The sequence below is a fragment of the Anarhichas minor genome, unplaced genomic scaffold (assembly GCF_050575085.1).
Source record: "Anarhichas minor isolate MPS153535 unplaced genomic scaffold, ASM5057508v1 ptg000045l, whole genome shotgun sequence".
In the NCBI taxonomy this organism is placed as follows: Eukaryota; Metazoa; Chordata; class Actinopteri; order Perciformes; family Anarhichadidae; genus Anarhichas; species Anarhichas minor.
The window spans coordinates 5,473,888-5,497,259 of NW_027466491.1; the positions used below are offsets into that span (position 1 = coordinate 5,473,888).

Below are 23,372 nucleotides of genomic sequence, written 5' to 3' on the forward strand. Positions count from 1 at the left end.
GCAGCAGAACCAGAGATTTTGTCTTTTATTTATTTTGCACATTCTACTTTCTTGTCAAAACCTAGCACCTACATTACCCACAATGCAACGTGACCGCCGACAGGTAGGCCAGAAATTCTGGCGTGTTGTGCTTGTAGCAGCTAACGTAGCTTCAAGCCGCTACCCTCAAGCAGAGGTGAGCAGTCTGTTAAGCTCACTTCTTTCCAACGTCACGATTCATTTTTGAACTTGCAGTCTGTAGCGGCAACGACCCCGACTCAAGTGACATCACTTGAGGAAATTGATCAGACGTTGCAGCTCTCTCTGCAGCCACAAAAGAATGTTTTTTACGTGTGGTAGTGGTACTCGCAGTGTAAAATCGGTGGAGTCACCTTCAACACAAACCAGCTGGCATCATTCATCAGTGCAGATTTAAATATTTTTTCTACATCCTCTTTCGAATGAAGTGCTTTAAAACATACCCAGATTTTTAATGATAGTGAAATCATAACCATCTGATCTTTGAGAGCTTTTTTTTCTTTTGGACCTTTGCAATTATTTGCCTTTGATTTCAGTGCATCTTTTAAAGACATTGAGCATTGCTTTTTAGAATGTAATAATAAAGGTAACATGAGTCATTTGAGCCACCATACAGCGCTGGTGGTGACGTATTATTGGGCAGACTTCTTACACCCTTGAATCCCAAACATGCCAAGCCTCAAACTGTCTTCAACAAGCATCACGGGACACATCTCTAAAGAAGTAGTCTTTGTTGTCTCGTAGAGAGAGCTTTTTTTCGCCTCCAGCTCTTTCTCATCCCGTCCTGCTTCACTCCCTGCAGGACGCATCACGAAGGGGAACAGTGGAGCAACTTTCTCAGTTCAAAGGCCGCAGTTCTGCATCCCGAGCCCACGCTTTGATCCTGAGTCCCTGCCTCTCCATGATGTTCCACAGCTTCCGCAGGTTGGACTGGGTAATGACATCATCGGGTTTGAGCTGGAGCGCGCGCAGGTAGTTGGCCTCCGCTTCGGGAAGTTTCCCATTCAGGTGGAGGATGGCACCAAGGTTCATCAGAGCAGCCGGGTACTAGGAGAGGGCGAAGACCCAGTGAGAGAAGGAGACAAGAGTGGCTTAGAAAATCAAACATGCATTCAATTAGCCCTAATCTAATTCTTGCACGGCCAAAAAACAATATGGGTGTCCCTAGATAGTGCCACAGTGAACAAATAGGTGGCTATTATAGATTATTTTTATATGAATGAACAACCAATTTAGAGGTGTCTTTCTGGAGTCTTATTTAATAAAATACCATCTTCTGAATTTGCAAATTGAAACCATCTGTCTGTGAATAGTGTACCAGTCGTGGAAATCTACAAACTCCAGGTCAATAGACATTAATCTCAGCGTGCCATAACTAACAAACACACACAAATCTCATCCTAAAAGCCATCGGCACCTCATCCCCCGGACCTGGCCTTGTTCCCAGGCCAAGCGGTCCTCGCTGCATGACATATGGTTCGCAACTTGGCAACTACTTCACAGATTTTTTCTCTCCCCAAACACAAGTGTTCGTCCCTCATTGATATTTCTCTCGTTTACGTTCCACTTCCCAAAGCGGTGTTAGGAGACGAGAGTTGGGAGTGGCAGCTTGTTTTTCTCACCTCGTCTTAATTAAGGCAGTTTGACAGAGAGAGGAGCTACAGTGCAGTACCCCCCCCCCCCCCCCCCCCTTCAGTCGGGTTTGTTTTTTCTCACCTAGTGCAACAATTGATTCTATCATGCGGTTCCATTTCAAAGTGCTCCGAGCCCGTGCTCTGCTTTTTTGTACCATTCAGCAACTTTGTAAGCAGCTGTGACATAGTAAGCAAGATTAACGAGGGTCCCTCTGCCATTCTAAACAACTGGGTGATATGCAATACACAGACCGGGCTAAATCATCAGAAATGGAGCCTTGCTTGTGTTGTGTGGACAGGGAGGCAGACAGAGAGTAATTCTTTTTTTTTTCTCTTGACGTCTTGCTACACTACAATCACAGTGGTGAAACACATGTAAGCTCCTCTTGACCTTCAGCAAGTTGGACATACAGTATTGGTAAGCTTGCTTCTGCATCTGATCTTCAGCTTTTGAGATGCATCGTGCCCTGTGAGCTACATTGAACCGTTATTATATTGTAAATTATAAATTATAATCCTCAAGACATACAGAAAAAATACTTAGAATTCCAATTTCCCCCAGTAAACAGCCTATTCTGCTCAGAGTACAGCGTTACATTTGAGATGAGCTTCTATCTGGTGTAAACTTGGTGTGAATAAAGCATTTTTCAGTCTGCAAAGTGAAAAGATTTGACTTGCACCTTTCTCTGGAGGCACATAGTCATTTTATTTCTTAACACGTACAGCAAGAGCTGAATCTTTCATGACCTGAAAGCTACTGGATTAAGTTGAAATTTGAGAAACTGTCATTCGCTAAGCAGACACGTGCATAGAAAATGTCATCGACAAGAGAAGCTTTACTCGCGACAAATGACAAGAGAAGCCCTCGGCTTGTCTGGATGTGCACATGAATGCTTCCAGACTGAGTATTATAATGACTTGTAGGTAGCTTACTTTTTTTACAGAATAAAATCTAAACACATGACTTTCCAAATTAAAATGGACAACCAGTAATCTTGTCCTCGATGGATTTACTCAGCTTTTAAGGCTTAACCAGGATATAAACAGACAGGCAGACCTTAGCTAAAAAAAGGGCAGATGCTTAAAGCAGTGATTCCCGGCTAGTAGACCTCCTTGTTCCCTTGGCGGTTCTGCAGTTGCTAATTTGAAAAAAGAAGGAAATAAATGCGACCATAGAGTGCTGCAGGGATGACGCATTTTTGTACGCCAACCGTGGAAGTTAGCATCGCCCTGGTTCCCTCGACTACAATGAGATTCTTCCGTTGCATTTTCGATTATTGCAGAAAATAAGCTATGTGGCAAAAACGAGTTTATGATACTTACACGTATTGTTCAGCTAAATAATCTTCACCGAGGAACACCACTTTTATGATTTTTTTAATGTGAACGCAATTGGTAGAACTTAAAAGCTAACATTAAGCTATAAACGAACTACGCCACGGTCACATGAGCACCACACAGAAAAGGTGGGGGAATACATTGCAATATACAGTAACACTAATTACTCCAGTGAAAGGCATGTAGATGAAAGTCCAACCCTCTCTCCTGTTGCAACATAAGTCACAGAGCAGACCATCGCTAAGCAGACTAGCATGACAAATGACTGCAGGAAGCTCTTCTAGGTCTTGTCTGAAAACGCAGGGGTTCCTACGGCTCTAAGTTACCTCTCACAGACCCCCTTTCTCTTTGAAGTGCCTGATTGATGTACAGAAACTGGATATAATAGCCCCCAACTTCCTCAACCGCGTGCGCTGACATCGACAGACATGACATCCCTCAAGGCTTTGTGTGGTAGACTCTACCGTGATGAACAAGTGTTCGCTCGGAAGCTGAATGGGTGACGGTAACCACTGAACTCTTCTCTCTTTGGGATCCTTTGTGTGTACATAAAGCACATTGAGCCACCAGTTCACAGCCATGAACAGAACACACTTTTCCATTTTATAGCCCTCCATTTGCCAGGAACAACAGTGTTATAATATCGTGTCAGAATGATGGGTAACACATATTAGGCTGTAAATTGAATTTACAGTGCAAGCGTGTGTGTGTGTGTGTGTGTGTGTGTGTGTGTGTGCATTTCCATGATAAGTGCTAACAGGCCCAGTAGTCCCAGGTACTTACATCTGGTCTGAGGCTGGCTGCCCGCTCATACTGCCTCTCTGCTGCCTCATTAAGACTGGCCTGTCTGAAGAGAAAGAAGAACAGAGAGAAAGGAAGAGTAAGAATGTGACATAACACAGTTTATGTTAATAATATTGTACCAATACAAATTGTATCCCTCCATTATTGTGCAGCTAATCAGCTAATGAATACTGTATGTTCCTTTTTTTTTCTTGTGCACAGGTCTCTCTTAAAAAAAGACATCTTTCTGAGATTAACTGTTTAAATATAGGATAACATAAATACAAATGCACCGTCATATTAAGCAGGTACAATACAGATTAATCAACTTTATTCAAAACGTGCCAGAGCAGTTTCCAACCTTTTTTGGTTTGTGAATGAAACAAGGTCTACTTACGAACCCTCATCCATGTGTCTGCCAGTTGTTTTTTACTTATTGATATGAATACAAGAAAAAGCAAAGACTAGAGGTTAGTCTGAAAAAAAGACGCCTTTAACTGTATTCATTTAATTGCAAATGTTTAAGTAAATTCTCATTGCTTTTTAACATGAATTGTTTCGAATCGAAACTTTTTACTCTCCAGATTGCAATTTGCCATTCATTTCTAATTAAATAATAATAGCTCATGCCAAAATTATGTTACAGTTCTCTCCTGCAGACAAAGATGTTTCTCAAGCCATAAACTGACTTATTAGTATTCAGACACTACTGAATAAACTAACATAATAGCCAACGGATGGTACAGATCCTTATTCGGCTGCTATTGTTTTTATATGCGTTTGTTAAATACTTTAGTTTCTAATAAAAGGAAATAATGTTCTGTGAGAGGCGATACATTCCTTAGCGGTGTATTAACTGTGAATATGTATCTTGATAATGCAATTTAGAGTTGATTTGAACTCCATTATGCCTTATTAATTATGCATTAGAGTATAATGAAGATAGATGGATGTTGTTTGTGCCAGAAACACTCCACCAAACCAGTCACATGTTACAGCTGGGTTCATAAAATGGCAACAGTTAAATCTGCTCCATGCAATTTTATCCAAAGAGTACATGAACCGGACTTTGCAGTGCCAACGTTAATAAAGTCAAGGAAACCATGCTTTCCCGACATGGCAATTCATATTTATAAGACTGTGTGACTCAAGTAAAATATGCCTTGAGAATCCATGCAACACTTTATCAGGGGTTCAGGAAGTCAGGGTTCATGGGAAGTAAAACTGGGTAGAAAAAAACATGCATTATGGTTTAACCCAAAACATATAAAAACTGCTTTATTGGAGAAATCATATACACAATATTTGAATTATTATTAAGAGTTTGTCTGCAATGAAATGTAGGCGTGGTACATGCAAGGCATTTAAAGGAAAAACTGATTTAGCGGGTCATTTTTATAATCCTGGTTATGGTCTGTCAATATGCAGAGCTCACCTTTATTATCAGCAGAGCAGCTTAAATTTGAAATCCAGCTAATGACAGGTGTGTCACATTCCTTCAACCCAATCCTAATTGGTATGGATTGATGTCTCAGTCAGTCTCCAGCTGAAAACGACCATTCAGACCACGATACGGCAGAATGATCTGTCAGTTAGATTTGCTCTTTCCAAAAGAAAGCCTCAGCCAAACCCTGAGACTTTCAACTTTTTACAAACCCTCTGTGGTGTTGCATTTAGATGGATGCCAGAGAGCAGTAATGACTTCTCCAGATATGTAGAGCAAAAAGGAACGGACATTTGCAGACCCCGTTGACGCGTATTAAGACTTATGCGCTGTCTGGTGCGCGTGCTTGGCCAAACGTTGAGGGAAAATTCTCCAATGGCGTCTTTACAAGCCTTGGACTGAAACATCACTATGATAGACTGAAGCTATACTGCTCTTTATATATGTAATACATAATCGCTTTTATGGCAGCGATTTCCATAGAGTATACATTAACTATTACAAAGACGGTTATTAAATGGTGGTAAATAATAAACCCACAAATGGTGAAAGCGGCAAAGTCTGTAAATACAGGAGTTCGACATCTCTTGACATATACGATAATTACATTTTCTGTACTATATGCTTTTTCAAGGAGGGGAAACTCCACTTTCAAGCCGTGTGGTTGTCTGTCAGCACTTTAGCCAACCTGAGCATGTGAGCAGCACTGAAGACCACGTCAAACTCTGAGCTGTCCAGCTCTGCAGCTCTCTCCGCCATCTGCGCCGCCTCGCCAAGACGTGACTGTTCCAGCAGGAACTGGCCTGCAGAGAGGGGAAGACAGAGGAAGAGCATGTATTTCTTGGGCGTAGTAGAAGTTCTGTTTAGTGCTTTTTTAGCCATGGTACGGCTTTAGTGATGGCAGTTGTCCTCCACTTTGGTCCAGACTGAAATATCTCAACAACTAGATGAAATTTGCCAGTAATTGATGGTCCCCAGATGATGATTCCAAATGACTTTGGTGATCCCTGAATTCTCCTCCAGGGACACAATGAGATTGACCCTTTTGGTTGTAATTGAATTGCCGACAACTGTTGAACGTCTGGATCAAATTTCATGGCAATCCATCCATGTCCCCCTCGGGATGAACAGTAATATCTCTTTTCATCCAGCGCCATCATCAGGTCAAATGGTATAGATGCTATAAATCACCACGTTAGCGTTGTCATTGTGAGCAAAATGAAAGAAGTTGCATTGAAGGGACAAGAAAGACGGGGGAAAGCTTGTAGAGAAGCTCTGTCAGACAAAGATGGAGATCATTGGGGGAGACAAAGGAAGATGAATGACGCAGGAGAGTGCCACAGGAAATGCAACGAGGAGGCAGAGACAGCGAGCGAAAAGTGAGACAGTGAAAGGATTGTTGTTTTGCTCGGCGACGTTTGAGAGCACAGATGAGACGGAGGTATTTCATGCCTTTTCCTGTGGGAGTCTGGCCACCTGGTGCGGCACCCGCAAGTGCCTGACTCAGCGGCTATAAATCAACAGCCGGGCTCGGCCGCAGATGCTGCTGAATGTAGGAAGAGGGGAATGCGGAGAAGCTCCATTGAGGAGCGTTTCTTTTGGCTTTTCTTGTACTGAAAGCTATAACTATATTCGCCTGAGCGCAGCTTTCAAATTCAAGCCATTAGACACCGAAGCAGGCTATTTAGAACCGGTTCATATGAGGGACAGTTTGCATTAAAATGAGTTACTGTGAACAATGGCAGGAAAGGGGGGGCCTTGTCTTAGCAATCACCCTCTGTGTCCTCGCTTGCTTTCACTCTCTCGTATGTGTGTGTTTGTGTGTGCATCTGTTGTGTTACAAAGTGGACTGATACCATCTCTTCCTTACACACTAACACCTGGAGCTCATCCAGTGGACCCAGGGTTGCCAAAGCAGCCAGATTTGCAATACAGGAGGGGGGACCGGCGTAGCACACGTCACCTATAGCAAGAAGCTACAAGATAACGTTGAAAAACAGAAAATAGCCAGAGAGGCAGAGAGGGAGAATCAAGAGTGCAAGGGGAAACAGCTTGGTCCAAAGACAGCAACATACCCCTCGCTGGGGCCAGAGCTAAACCCCCCGAGATATCCAGCGCAGAGAAAGCACCAGGAGGAACGAAGAGAGATAAGGAAGAGGAGAATGGGACAACGTACAATGGTGCCTTCAGGACAGATTTCATTTCCTATAAATATCCTGACGATAGCGACATGGAGCGGCAAGGAGCCTGTTTCTCCTAACTGATACCAAATACTGCGTCAAGAGCAGCACAGGCTGAACGCGGCATTTCAATCTCCATTACGAATGGTAAACAATGTACTCTGATCCCCGGCTCCCCACTCGGATAAACATAGCCTTGCATGTGTGCAGCTCCAACACTCCCAGCACTGATACCAAAAGTAAATGACATGATCTCACACGTCCACAAATCTGTTACAGGGGTATTTGACACTTCCAAATGATTACCACGCTGCTTTGATTCTTTCCAAAACTCCTATCAGGTTACATAAGCTATGAGCTTGGATCTAGGGTGGTTTACAACACGAGTCGTAAGAGGAGCTGGTGTGTTTAATGACTCCGGGTCTGAAGGTGACACTACAAAGTATAGGTCTTGGATAAAAGAGTCTAAAGACCCCCTGCCTAATAATCATCCTGAGTACAGCTTACTGCAGCAAAGTCCGATCATTACAGTAAAGCCTACAAATGCGGAATGGCAGAGGTTTGAATTACAGGCAATCAGGCATGTTATAGCTGGTCGAAAAGGACTTTAAATGATGTTCTCATAGCTCTGCTAACCACAGGAGACATTTACGAGGACACAGGCATCCATATTTTTATGATTCTAATGTTTCAAATAGGCTTTGCAGAAAATGTTTGCCTTTGATATCTCTTCTTACCGTAGTGCATGTAGCAGTTTCCTTTCGTCGGGTCTATTTGAATAGCTCTCAGGTAGTACTTCTCTGCTTCTGTCTTCTGCCCCTAAAAGAAAAAGGAAGGAGATTACACCTGCAATTCAAGTTAAGGAATAGTTTTCACAAGATTTTGCTTTGCTACCTGTAACATTTTGATGTATTTATTTAGTATATTTAGTTTTTGACAAGACACACTTTGACCTAAGGTTTTTTGTCGACCACAATATAAATATAGTAGACCTGCGGGATGTATACCGGGGTCCAAACACCTGAAGCAACCAGAAGGAATGGGGCTTAAATAGCTGGGTTAACATATGTTTGAGATGCCCTCCTGAAGTGCAAACTGCTGAGATCTGCTGCAGCTTTGGACTACAAGGACCGCAGAGTCAATACCAACAGTATGCAGCATAAACACATAACATGGATACTGTGTAGCTGGACATCTTGTGTCACAAATGCGTAAACGGACACACACAGCTACAAAAACCTCTCTTGTATTTTACCGTGTCTGCTTGAGGCATTTTAATACATCAGTTGAGGCTTAGTAATAGCAGGAAACTGATGCTCATGAAGAATATAGTACCCCACCTCCTATGCCTAACCTTTACAGAAAAACCTCCAAGTTGTGTGTGTGTGTGTGTGTACCTGCAACCGCACTGCGGAACATATAGCTTCTGTGTGCATGAGGCTCAATTTCTCCACCTCTTTTGTTTCATGCTTCAGCACTGATTGATTCCATATTGCCAATGGACTTGCCATGCACAATGAAATGAGAGGACTGGGCCTATTACATTTGCTTCATTACCCCCCCATGCCCGCCAATCCCTCTAAATGAATGAGCGAATACGGGGCCTCGATGGCTTATTTCACATTTTCTTTGGCACTTTTCTCTTTACATTCAATTAACCCCTTTCCCCCCAGACATCCATCAGAACTGAAATTAGAGTGGTTCAGTCCAGTTAGGTCGGAGGAAGTCATCATTTAAATGATTTATGAAAGCATTCAGGGCAAAGTTAATTGTGTTTTTTTCAAACAACTATCTAAAAACAATTTTGTGGTATGTTTTTTTTTTTAAACGGATTTAAAGCTGTGTAACCATGTTTTCGCATTATTGAGCATCAGTGATGAATATGTCTAAAGACACAGCTGAGTTCAAATACATAAATCAGCTTAGCGTCGACTGACCACAACTTTCCCTAATGCACACCACACCCTTCTGAATCCAGCAAGAGATCTCCGACAGACAGCAGGGCTCTAATGTTACACTCGGCCTATTTGAGAGCACTTTGACCTTGGGAAGAATGAGGCAAATTAGTGGCTTCAGGAGGTGCACTTGTTAATTCTTGAGGGATGTGGATGGGCACAAGACTATCAGGTTCCAGCTTTATTATTGTGTGGCTTTAAGAAGGGGGGGGGGATGGACACTTTGAAAGTTGATGTGTAATACTACTCAAGAAAAACAGCCCTACAGGACGTGTTGGGGTGAACCGCAGTACAAGACTTCAGGTTGACCTTTCCCTCTCCGTGTCTGTATTGTCGATTGACAGCGGCAGGACAGCCAAAAACGTAGCTGATGGGAGTGATTTAATAAGGAAGGAGAGTAATTGCATTATAAGCCTGTCCACTGGCCCGTTGTCCAGGGTCCGTCCAATCTCCTGTTCCTTAAGCCCTGTAGCAGTGAAGCGGGCCTCTCTGAGAGTCAGGGCCCTGCATGGATCTGCAGTCCTGAGCCTGAGGGAGCACAGCAGATGTCCAGCCACTGATCTGAACCTGTGCTTTACATGTGGTGTGTGTGTGTGTGTGTGTGTGTGTGCGCTATGTATATCTTTAAATCTTTAAACAAAGAGAGGAAATGATCAGAACTAAGGTTTGCAGCCAGTGAGGGTTGCAGCTGCAAGTGAGGCGCCGCAGGTTGGTTTACTCAGCACCCAAAGGCTGTTGGAAGGGAGGCGGTCAAACATCTCTAGAGGGGTCGCAGAGAGCACACAGTTCAACTCCCACGTCTAAACGTGACGCAGCTGTGAACACATCTGTTGTCACACAAACGTGTTTTTGTTTTCAATGGAATGGGAGCGATGGTGGGAGGATGGAGAGGGGAAGTTCTTCTGTCGAAAAATAAAACATTGGAATGGCAAGGTAACATTTGAGAGAAGTTGCGGCGCCCTCAATGTCTTCACTCACATGTATAGACACAGTGAGAGACAGAAAACACACAGATGATGTGGAACCCGTCCAGTCACAGAGGGATAGCTTTCCTCCCCACGTCTGTGACCTTCAGACATGACTTTATGCCGCTACGCTTGCTTTGTTCTCTCATCTGTTTGGCACTGGTCCTGGAACAGGGTTGATTCAAGGCCACAAAAGAAGTATTTATCGCTTCCATCACGTCTTCGTGTGATCCACTTTTCCACGAGACTAACGAGTAGCATTTGAGGTCAAACGATATATTCATGAATGCGCCACAATTCCTCTAGCTGACTTCTGATCAGGGGAGAAGACTTGCATGCATATTTCAGAGTCAGAAGCTCACACCTCATAACAATTATCACAGTTCTCCAGGCTCTGCGGAAGAAATCGATCGCTATGCTCCCATAAGTCACTCAGTATGCATTATTCGTCAGTCCACTCTGCCACTTCAGCTCCACGTTTAATTACACTCTGCCAGGTAGTTAGCCACTGCAATCATTACTAAGATAATGCTTCGGCTTGCCTTGTGATTCTTACTGTGTGTGTGTCAGTAATGGGACTTACATTGATGGACAGGAGTTTGCCATACGTAAGGTGGGCTGGGATATGGTCGGGCTTGGCCCTGAGGGACTCTTTGTACCAGTGACCTGCTTCCTCCAGCCTGTTCAGCCTCATGTAGGCCTCTCCTGAAACACAGCACACAGCAACAGTCACAATTTGTGTTTTGGGGGATGATAATGAATCAAAGGAAACATAAATATGCATTTCCTGCAGAAAATACAGCTGAAATACATGTCGGTATTATTATTACAACACTTACTCTCTGCTTCTGGAGGCTATTGGCACCTAATGTACCAAATGTGGTCCATTTTGAGTTGTTCAATGTGTTGTTCAATGTGAAATGCGACCCTATTTGTATTAGCATAACTTTGTCTGTGTTAATTTATGTGTCCTCGACATAAAAGACCAAACCAAGGTGGTGTCCTGGTCTTTCAATGACAATTGTAAGCCAAGTCATCGTCCATCAAAGACAACAAAGACGTAACGGAAGTTCCTTTGCAAACAATTTGGAGTGCCACAGCAAAACGTCTGACTATTATGTCATTTTCACTTCGTCATTATGGTCTTTTCAGTGTAGATCGATGGGAAAAAATGTCAATTTGATCAATTTAAAATTGAATCTACAACACGTGCAAAAAGTGAATGGGGTCTAAATACATTCTGAAGCTTCAGCTTCTAGCTTCTCAAAAAAATCCTCCAAACCTTTTTCTAACAGGTGCAGGTCTTCAAACGCTGAATGACTAAATCAATTTAGCCTTGAAAAAAACGTTTTTTTCTGAAAGAACAATTGTGTGTAAATCTCTCTAAGATTCCTTTTGATCTGAGGACATGCTGTGGGCCCTCTGGGGTAAAATGACATCAGTTTAAACAAAGCCCCTGGACATCGCACTAATGCAAACACTGCCCTCCATCAACCCCTCCCACCACCTGACAAAACACACTTCCCATTCTCATTTAGCTTGTCCAAGGAACATATGCAGACATCTCCCTGCAATCTCAACCGTGCCGTCAGGATGAGCTTCCAATAATGTAATTAGTGTTAAAATAACAAAGAGAGAGATGTGATTTATTGCACGGATTAGCTTTAATCCTCTGCAAGAAGGACACAACGTCTGCGCAGTGTTGGAATCAAACAGGTGGTCCAAGTCCTCTCAAGGTTTATTTTGGCAGCGAGTTAATCTCAATTTGTTGAATTCAATTCAATGCGCAGAAGAAATGGTCGACCAACATCTACAATGGAAACAAACATGTAAAAATGAATCACTGAAACTCAAGCCAAACTTGCACCAGGTTGTACTCGCTTCACAAAACAAGCATGATGTTGTTCTTTATAATTATACGTATCAAATGGTTGAGTTACCGCATCAAAATACTAATTTCAAATTTCATTTCAAAGCAGATATCGTCAAGTAGTGACTTTTTTTATACTGCAATTTGAGTTCTGCATTACAAACAAAGACTCAGGGTGAAACAGGCTCCAGCAGTAACTTACCCATCATGTTGAAAAGGCTGTGCGGTGCAAACTGTCTGGGCATTTTCTGTACCGCTTCCTTATAAACAGACAGCGCCTCCTGAAGTAGGGGAAAACAGTGCAGTTTTTGCTTTGCGTCAGCATAATAAAGATGAGGGACTTCAATATTATATGGTTGAGCTTTGAGTCCTAACCTCCTGCTGGCCCTGTTCATGGAGCAGTTTTCCCAGGTTGTACAGGCAGCTGGTGACGGAGCTCTTGTGGGCGTGGGGGTCCTTCAAGTTCTCATCTGGAATGTCAGCACAAGTCAGAAAGGTGCGTTTGGCCTCCTCCAGGTTGCCCTGGTTCATCAGGATGATTCCTGTGTTCAAGTAGGCCGCTGTGAGGAAGAGAGGAAATTAATTAAATGGCACAACATGCCAATGCAATTTCAAACCACAGGAGTAGAACCGGCTGTCACTCACACATTCCCTGATAGATCTTTGAATAAACAGACGAACAATACAATCCCAACAAATAAATATAGTCATTTCTGATGTTGTTAAACAAAAAAAACTCTGATTCATTCACACATCCAGTCGGGGAAGATGGACATGCAATAATACAGCAGAAGGGAGACAGCACAGAGGTCAAACGTAGGTTAAATTACCATAAGAAAAGTGAGTGAGAAATAGAAATAAATGACGCTGAAAAAAAAAGATGAAGCGAAGGACGAAGTGAAGATAACTTATCAAGTTGAAAAAGCATTCCGGAACCTGTCCTGTCCTCTCTCATAAAAATTGTCCTTGGTTACAGTAAGAGACGAACCCTCATCTCACATGCGGGCACTCAAGTGTGAGATTGAATCTCATCATTTCACCGTCAACCTGAAATAGCCTGAATACGGCCCCCCAAATGAGTATGTGGAAAAAGAAGGTCTTAGTCAGCACTCAAATTGGACCATGACGGTGATCCAATAACGGCCCCTGGCTCACATCTGGTTAATCAATGAGAGAGAAAATCGAATCGCTTATAACTCCTTCCCCTGATCTCAACCACAGCCACAAATTGAGACTTTTAGTTTACTTACATGCCAGTGTTGGCCGACTCCCAATCGCCAGTTTGTAATAATGCAGTGCTTCAGAAAAACGCTCATTCTCCTGCAGCAGCAAGCCACTAAAAGACACAAAGAAATGCAAAAATGTGACACATTTTACAACGCCATTAACTGCATAACCTAGGATTTGTCTTGGTATTTTTAAATCTGTGAAGGTTTTACCCAAAATTACAGCACGTCAAAGTGATGAGGGGACTTTGGGTGAAAGCTGAGAAATAAAACAGCCAAAACTAGAGCAGCTACTTTATCATTTACCCAATGTACCAACGCATGATCCCCAATATACCCGACCATCCATAATATTGAAATTGCACCTCAGCTTCAAAGAATAAAAAAACACCATGCATAGGTTTTCACTTTTTCCCATGTTGCGTTGCCAGCTTCCTGACACCCGTAACTTGAGAGGGAATAGAGAAGTGGGGAGAAAAACTGTGTCAGCTTGAGAGACATGGGTCTTCTATGAGGTTTTGGCACCTTTAACACCCTGTGTTCCAGGATTGGAGGCGGCCTTGTGTCCCCCCCCCCACCCCACACACACACACAGGCCCTGCAAACCAAGGCAGCAGAAGGTACAAAGAGCCACCATGGACACACAAGGTTATTTCCTATTCGTCACACTATTGCATCACACTTTGAGCTCTGAGTCTCAGTTGCTTCTTTTCCTCATGCGTTAGATCTATTTTTGCTGTCTTTAAGATCTCCCTGTCTGTCACTCTCTCTCTCTCTTTCGGTATGCTGTTTCACTTTCTCCCTCCTGCCTTTCTTGTTCTGCCACTGCAATCTCAAGCGATGAACGGGAGGAATCGGAACCCGTTCGTTTCAGGACTTTGCAAACAGGAGGACGGGGGAGCAGGCGTCTTTTAACACTCACAGGTTATACAGCATGTCGGCCATGTTCCCTCGGTGGTGCAGAGCGTTTCTGTATGCCTTCTCCGCCTCCGCCATCTTGCCCTGGTTCTTTAGTACGTTCCCCAAGTTTCCCCAGGCTACAGGAGACATGTGTCAGTCAAAAGTTGCACTTTCAGAGCGCAAATACACAACGTTGGTATTCATTTAAAAAGTGTTATTGCCGTCAAACTTGCTGAAATAAAAATAACGAAGCAAAAATAGAATAGAATAAATTAGTTAATCAAATGACAAATATACGCAAACGTTTCCCAAGCAGAGATGTTAGGATGTATTCAATTGAACAATTGTGTGTTTTGTTGCTTATGAATGTAACGTTTCATTTGCAAGAAGAACAATGTGTTGTTTCTTTATTCACAAGTTATACTGTATTGCTTTAAATGGCTTTTGGTGCTTGACCAAAAAGATAATTTAAAAGATAATTTTGCATGCCAAAATAAGGTCCCATGGTTGTCCCCTTAAAGGGGCGGGACTTTGATACCCATCCCTAATGAGGACTGCCGCCCGTCTCTTACCTTTAGCAGGATTCACACTAATCCCAGACTTGTAGAGATTCTCCTCGTTGCTCCAGTCCCTGTTTCTTTGAACAGTTCTGAGTCCATTCAGCAGCACTAGTCCCGCACAGAGACACAACATTAAGGCCTTGCAGCCTCTAGTCCTCAGTCTGACGTACAAGTTTCTTGCACCAGCAGCAACCAGTAAACAAAAGCCTATACTGGGGATGTACAGTACCCTCTCTGCAATAACAAAACCTACATAAAAGAACAGGTTTGTGGCTGGGAAGAAAGGCAATGAGACGATCCCTAATGATAATAGTACTAGGTTTTCTGTGTGGGGCAGGGACGTCCGTGGAGGGAAGTGGTGGACTCCAGCTGACCCGTTAAGGGTGGTCTTTGGTGGCCCCTGGTCTGTGTTATGGTTTGTGTCAGGGGCATGGTAACCATTCCCATTGGTGATTGATTTCCCATTAGTGACATAGGCTTTCCCATTGGTCTCCTTGGATGTGGAGGTGGGGCCGCGGAGGCCAAACAAACTCAGGAGGACAAATCCACCATAAAAGGCAACAGTGTGAAGGTTCCTCCAGTCGGCCAAGGACCTGACCAAGGGCACAGCGTCCATGGACCAATCGAAACTGAGCTTGTCGGGGCAGAGGAGCAGCCAGGCGTTGGCGACCGGCAGGTGAAGGAACGTTAGTGTTCGAGTGAGAAAATGTGGCGAGTCAGCCGCAGGGTTGTCAGAGTTGGAGAAGTTGGGAGGCTTATTACCCATCCAGTAGAGGCGAGCAGACAGCAGGATCACTCCCCAGGAAGCCAGGACGCCGAGACTCAGCAAAACACTGACGTTCTTTTTCTGCAAAGAGAGGAGAGAGTAAAAAAGTCATGCTAAAGGAAAACACCTAAATCAACATTTTAGTCCAGAAGAGCTCAGTCAAAGCCGCAATGTTTTGTCAGCATTCCAAAGCTATTTCAATAACTGTCACGGTCTTGATGAGAGCTGAATCAGAGCAACAACGGTCCTATTAATGTATTAGGGGTCACTGTCGACAACAAGTTATTAAGAAGGATGTTTCAGTCCTTTGGTATGAGCTTTTAGGGTTTGATTTATAAAGCCACCTTTGAAATAAAGAAAAAGCTTGTAAATGTATGATCCCACTATCCCCTATAGAAAGAGAAACTGTGTAAGGCAATCTCTGGAATGTTTTTGATAGCTTCCTGGGGCATAGACCACACTCGCGTACAACTATACAGTTCTTTGAAAAAACTAGCATACTTCTTAAAATCTAAATTCATCATAGCCAGAAACAACACAGCTCGGCTTACATTAAAATTGTGAAACATAACATTCGTGCTGATGAAAGACACAGTGGGATTTGGACAGCTGGGCGCTGTAATGGGTCAGCCACAATGTGACTATTCACATTAAGAAGTAATCATTTTTTTAAATGGGATATGTGATGTTCAAACTGGTGGAAGATTCATTATATTGAATTTCACGTTTGGTTTGCCAATAAGTTGTGTGTAAAAAGTGAAGAGCCACATAGAATAGAGAAAGAAATCAACATACTTCCACAAAGATGCGAAGTAAAGATTATTACTACAACTTTCCACATATTAGTAAATCACACTCGCCTCAGTTCTGACCTGGTTGAGGTCAACTTTGAAGTTCATTTCAAGCACGAGGGGATTTCTCTAAGACTTTCCTTGTTGCCTGCCAGGGTTGCAGTGAGTGTGACTGCTAATCGGCTTAAGACTTATTGTGTTGGTATGTACTGTAGATGCTGTTTGCATCTCATAAGAGCATTAATTCTGCAGCATGATCACTATTAGGTCCTCTATCACGCAACACCTTTAAACCAACTGGCACACGCAACCGGTTGTCACGGTGGCCTAAACTGAATGTTGTTAAACCCCTGATGGTGTTGATACATACTTGGAAGGAAACATAGTGAAGCGTGACGCTTCAGGAAAATCAGTCTTTGATGCATAAATTGAGATACAGTTGTGCGATCACATCCTTGACTTTTGATCAGTGGTCTTGTTGAATTACATTCGCCGTTGACGGTCGGGAGGGAAATGTCTTTCGTTAACTTTAAACTAAAATGTCATTCAGGCTTATTGACAGAGACAGGCGGCCGCAGTCCTGACTAAAAAAAGTTCCTAACAGAGTTTACCTAATGGACTAAAAACGACATAACATCAAGAGTGATGAGCACAGAGATGCTGCTCACTTCCTATCTTCTGAGCCCACTTATTTTTTCAGAGCAATATGAACTGTATTTGAACCTGCACAGGGGGGAATTAGATGTGTGTGTGCACATGCACAAGTGCGTACTTTCAGAATTGAATTGCTGTTCATACTGTTTGGTATGAAAGTGCAGCACAGGAGGATATAAGTAGTCTGTCGTTGTATTGGCTTTGATGTCCTCCAATGTCTTCTACAACTCAAAGTGTTGATCCAGTAGTAGCCCGACTTTTCTTTTTATCTCCTAATTGAGTTTACTCTACTACAGTAATAATTTACGCTCTCTGTATAATCCGCGCTGAATGAATTGCACAATAGGCAGATAATAGCTGCACAGAGCACAAAGAACAAGCTTTCATTTGTCTCATTAATAAACCTTTTGAGAGAAAATACTCCCTCACTTACAATGAGCATGCTGGAGTAAGGCCATGCCCGCTTTCAGGAACCATGATGGAAAACAACAAGTTAACCATAACAAACCCATGTTAGGATTAGAATAAGAGGTTTAGCGTTGATTCCCGTGACCGACTGGCTCCAGCTGATTTCTGCATATCTCACATGGAAAAAGCATGTTCCCTCATGAGGTTAGCCGAGGGAGGCAGTGTAGACACAGCTAGTCACAGAAAGCCACTTGTCGATAGAGAGATGGAATAGGGCCAGTTCCAGGAGTTCAACATTTCGGATGAGCGGTGGGAAAGTGAGAGTGGAAAAAAAATTGGATATTGATTTGCATACTGAAAGGCAGTAAACAAAGGATAAGAGAGAGTGCTTCTTACACAAAGGGGGGGCTTATTGATGGATAGCCCACATTGCCTATCAAGGGAGGAAACTGTCTGAGAAATCCAATTCTGCTTGGCATCAGAAGATGAGCCAATTGCAGCAAGAGAGTCATTTGTGGTATTTAGGTGAATGAGCTTCATTTTACCCCTCGCTGCCTTGTCTATTTCTAAATCGTTCCTGAACTGACTTCCCGATCGATCACACAACTCTGGAAGGAGGCTGGATCTGCTTTTGAAAGATGAATGACCATGAATTCACAAACTCAGCAGTAAATAACTGTAGATTGTCTGGCCAACTTGACACACCAATCCCTTGTGTGATTTTTAGAAGCAACACATTGATGCACCAGGACTGAAGTGAAAGGATTGCTGGTTCAGTAGAGTCTTCTGTTGTCGGTTGAAAATCGATCTTCAATAACCCAACAACTGAATAATTCCATACTAAACTACACCCTATAATTGCTGCAAAAAGTCCTTTAACCTCTCTTCTGAACTGTTGATTCATTGACTTTCCGAACAATTCCAGCTTACATTGTCATTTTATGGTCGGAGGATTATTGGCAGGGCACTATTCTGACTAATACAGCTCTCAAAATGAACTGGCTTTGTGATTTAAAACTATGTGATTTAAAACAAGGAATATTGTCTACATAAATCATAAAATGGGCACGTACAGCTCTCACAGGTATCTATGGATCTGCTCTTGTTATCAAGTTTGAAAACGAACTAAACTCTAGAATCTAGATATTTCTTGGACCTCTCTCCTGGTGCACTCTCTGACTCCTGGCAGGAGAAGCACAGGTGGAACTAATCACATTAACGATGACCCTGCTCTCCGGAGCTAATTAAGGTTACGAGTCACACCTGTGTTTGACAAGCCAGACTCCTACAACAAGGGAGGACTATTCTGCTCCTGCATCTCCTTGTAAGTAAAAAGAAAAATCGGACAAATTCACAATAGCCACTTCCTTCTTTTTTTACAGCAGCCAAATATGATCAGGAAGATTTCTTGGCTTCAACAAGAGAACATAAAATAAGTCAAATTTAAGGATTTTTATATTAGATTTCCTTATTTGTGGCCATTTTAACTATGGCATGTGCTAAAAGAAAGTCTGGCAAAAAATGTATTATATGGCAAGTTGTCCCGGACTGAAATCCAAACGCAGTTAGCCACAATAGCTAATTCCAAGGGGGTACTCTCTGTATGTACTTTCAGGTTGTTTCTAATTTGACTGATTTCAGCTTTACTGTAACTTAAATCCCTGGTAACATGTTTTTGCTATGATTGATTTGCCTTCATGTGATCTGTGTGTGTCCACAGAGGACGGCTGGCATAATCCCCAGCCAACTGTCAAACGCAACATCCCGCTCGCTCCAAGCCTTTGAACCTTCCACATATCTCCTCCACTTTGGATCCTCATTTGGAAATTCAGCGTCCATTTCTGTGTTTTTTTTCCCCCTACTACTTTTTATTCCACTTTCAGTTTATTATCCACTTTTTTTTCCTGAATTAACCCATCTCTCGTTCTCTCCGTCGCTCTCTTTCCGCACATAAACACACAGTATTAAGCTCCCAAGCCTTCATCTTTTAACGGTGCCATTCATTATTAGCTCTCGTTTTATTAATCCCAGAAGTGTGTGGTCCGCCTGTTGACACTGTAGCGTGCAGAGTGTTTAAAAGACGCCTGAAGAAACAGCGGGATACGGCTGAGTTCATACGCGCACTGTTAAAAGCTGCTGTGGACTGACTCAGGACAGCAGGGGATCAATCTTCCGGACTTTTCTTGTTAAAGTCATGTCCAATTCGAACCGCCCGTAACTCTTTCCAGCACACAGGGCTGATCATGCATGGGCTTTCTCCCACTTGTTCAAGAAATTTAGATCAAGATCTTGTTATGCTCCAAAATCTATTTTGAAAATGTTAAGATTTCTTGTATTTCCAAAATGTAGATAAAACTAAACAACAAATATCATGCCAACCGTAAAGTCTAATTCCCTACGCTACTTATTACAACTAAAAGATTATTTAAATATTAAAAGGTGTATTTTTCTTGCGTTCAAGTTGAGGTGGGGGCCACATCCCCCTACTGTGGAGCAATTCTTTCTCACTGACATGTGCATGGAAAGGCCTTCAAAGTGCTGGACACCCCGTGTTTGCACAGCACACATCCAGCCGTGCTCATATTTGATGCATTACCAGTGACGTGTTAAATTGGGATGAAAGGTACAATGAGGCATGCATCCAGCTCTTTTTCCAACTCTCTAATGTGTACCGGATTCTGCTGACTTGGCGCAACTCACCCAAGTCATCAGACAGCAGCATTGGCTGGCATTGAGAGGGCTGACTTTGATAGAGTGACCTAATTACCCCATTAGTTCTATCCATGAAAGCCCCGCTGCTGCTGGCAGAGGGAACGGTAATGAGACGGGTCACAGGTTGAAGCCTTCGCGTGCTGTCCACCAAGACAGTTGATGAAAGCGGAGGGGCGCCGGTGGTACTAACTTGACATTTAAAGAGCTTCCTTGTTTGACTAATTTAGGGACATCACTGTGTAAGGGGTTGCACGACGACATGAGGATCCTTGATCAAATGTCATACAGCTTTGTTCGTCTTGTTGTAATTACAAATTTGTGCTATTGAGGATAATTATCTTAAAATATCGTTCCAGGTTCAACAATACAACGGGTCTCATGCAAGAACCACTTGCACAAACAGATCAGGTCCATTTACACTTCAAAGTCTTGTGTCCGGATCCACATATGCGTCACCAATGGCTAAGATCACAAACCCGATTTTTGTCTCGGTGTCAGTGTTGGCAAGTTTTTGCATTTATAATAGTTTGTGTAAGATATGTTTAGGATAAGAAATAAGACAATGCTCTTGCCAAAAAGTCTGACCATTCCCTATTTCCCAAGCTAAATAAAGAGCATGCAGCAGAACGTGCAACAGAGGGCATCATTTCACAGCTGAATGCTTTTGCTTCGAGATAATTGGGACAACATCCCTCAAACAGTCAGCTGGTTACGCTGAACTTAATTTTGCGAGGCTGCAGCGCTCATTGAGGCAAACGGGGAGGAGGAGTAGGCACCACTTTAAGAACACAATAAAATCCCTCTAATGCCCATGTGCCTCAAGTCAAATGGAAATCTAAAAAGTGTGGTGTATGGAGGATTATTTGAGGAACGATGTTCCACACCTTTTGATTTAGTGCTTTCAACACAGGGTCTAATCACTGGCCTTTGTTATTCTGTCAAGTAAATGCTTGAAATCCTTGCTCAACATTAAAACAAACATCTTTCAATGAAATCAATCTTGCCTGCCAAAGTTTCACAGTTTACCTCGGGCTTAGCAGAGAGATGTGACCCTCCCTGATACCAACAAAAGCAAACTATTTCCCTGGACCTGTCTGAAGCCTGGAGCCTCATTCATCAACCTGTTTGTTTTAGCCACTGACAAACTGGAGTGGAAAAGAACAATGTTCTTATGATCCTGGCATGTGAGACTCATTCTGCCTTCTCAATAGGCTGCAGTGCTAACGCCACACCTTTCTTTGTCTCCATCTAACACTCCCTCCGCTCTACCTCGCCTCATTTCAAATCTCATCTCAGTCTGATTAGGGAGTTAATAGGATGAGAAATGGGGTGCCGGCCAAAGCGAAGCGCATCTGTCTCCTGCTCTCTCCACGGCAGCTGATTTACATTTCCTTATTGTGTGTGGCTGCTGTGAGGCAGCGGTCAGATAACGTGATGTTCCAATCTTTTGCTTCATTGTGGAAGAAATGGGACATTTTTTTTAATTTAAATAGAAAATAGCACGTGCTACATTGTTCTCCAGCGAGAATGTTTTCAACCTCTCCGTCTTACCATCAAATTCAATGGCTGGCTACTGACAGTGTGCCTCAGTGGCAGAGGGTGATACAGCAGACGCCATGGTCGTCCATTCCCAAAGTGCTTTTAGGGCACAGTAGGTGACAAAGACCCAAGACCAGATGAAGGACAGGAAGTGAGGGCATAATTTCCCTCCCCTTCTCTTATTCTCTCTCCCTCTCCCTTTTGTGTTCCCATGCGTCCTTTAGACGTCTGGCTCATAATCGAGGAAAAGATTGCCCCCGTTGCTGGCCCCCGGCACATAACGAGCTCCCTGCCAAGATAGCTGTGACCGGGGCAATAGAGGAGGGCATTGCCAGAGTGATAAACGAGCCAGATGTGCTGGAGGCAGCAGTGGGGCACTGGGGGATTGGCACCGGGACCTGACAGGCTGGCACAGGGACGTCAGCCAGGCCTATTGTGTCTGGACAGAGAGGCGGAGGCTGCTGCTGATATCTCTGCTCTCCTGTGTGATAAACACACAGGGAAATGGGATTTTTCATAATGGCTTCTGACAAGCACTGAGGGTGATGAAATCGTTTAGACCGTAATGCAACAGACTGGAAAAAAGTGCTGGATGTCTCTCAGGTTGGGCTCGGTCTCAACTCTCTTTGTTTTACACAGGGCCAGACCAAAACAATGTAAATGCCTTATGATACAATACAATCCTGAAAAATACTGCATTTTAAGAGGGTTTGACATTTTAGTCAATTTTGATTTTTTTCAATATTTCTTTGTTTTTTATAATTTAAATTGAGATGCTGTCCAAGACATGGGCAATTAAACCCCACTGTCTCATCTGTGGGTCAGTCAGTACAACTCAATCATATCTGACATCTTGATCTTCAGTTGCACAGTTGAGAACTGGTGCTTCTCCTCTGGCTATTGACTTTGGCAGATTAAAAAACATTCAGGAGGAAAGAGATTGATTGAGAAGTGGAAAATAGGTCTCATTTTCTTTTGTACTCTACATTCTCCCTCTCTCTGGCAATCAAGATCAAATATTTGTCTGCTTCATCATCTGCAAAAGAGTTACATACTTTTAGTGTGCTGCAAAAATACACAACATGATTGAGCAGCTCTAATAAATGACTGGGTACAATTTGGAAGACAGGTGTTGTTTTGGATGGTCTTGCAGTTGTGAAAGCACACACACACACATATGCGTGAGTCACTTATGCCTAGCACTGAGAAGAGAAAACATAACTCCCTCTTTCTCCCCCTCCCCGCTCACTAATAACAGTTGTGAGTTATCATTCTACCAGAAACAGGAGAAGCTGCCCAACAGGTACGGTAAAGCCTTACACAGTTGAAGGTAGAACGTGTTTTCATTTAGAGGCTGGCTGTGTAAATAAGATTGGCACGCTAAAGTCTGTGCTGTAGTTTGCATGCACCAGAAAAGTTCCATAGGACATTTGTGATGAGCTATGCAAGGTTACATCACAAACCTGGCTATAAAAAAAAAGGTATTTATAGATTATATATAAAAAGGCTCCCATGCACACACACACACACACACACCATTGAGAGCCAGACTGTCCTTGCTCAGTAAACCCAAGGGGACTTTTTATTACGCTAGTTATGCATTTTACGAGGGCCATCATGTTGGCTGAG

General features: G+C 43.0%; 1 pseudogene; it reads right to left on the bottom strand.

The window, feature by feature from the left end:
* Positions 1-860: 860 nt before the first annotated feature.
* Positions 861-23,372, bottom strand: part of LOC142971220 (protein O-mannosyl-transferase TMTC2-like) — a 44,830-nt pseudogene continuing 22,318 nt past the window's right edge.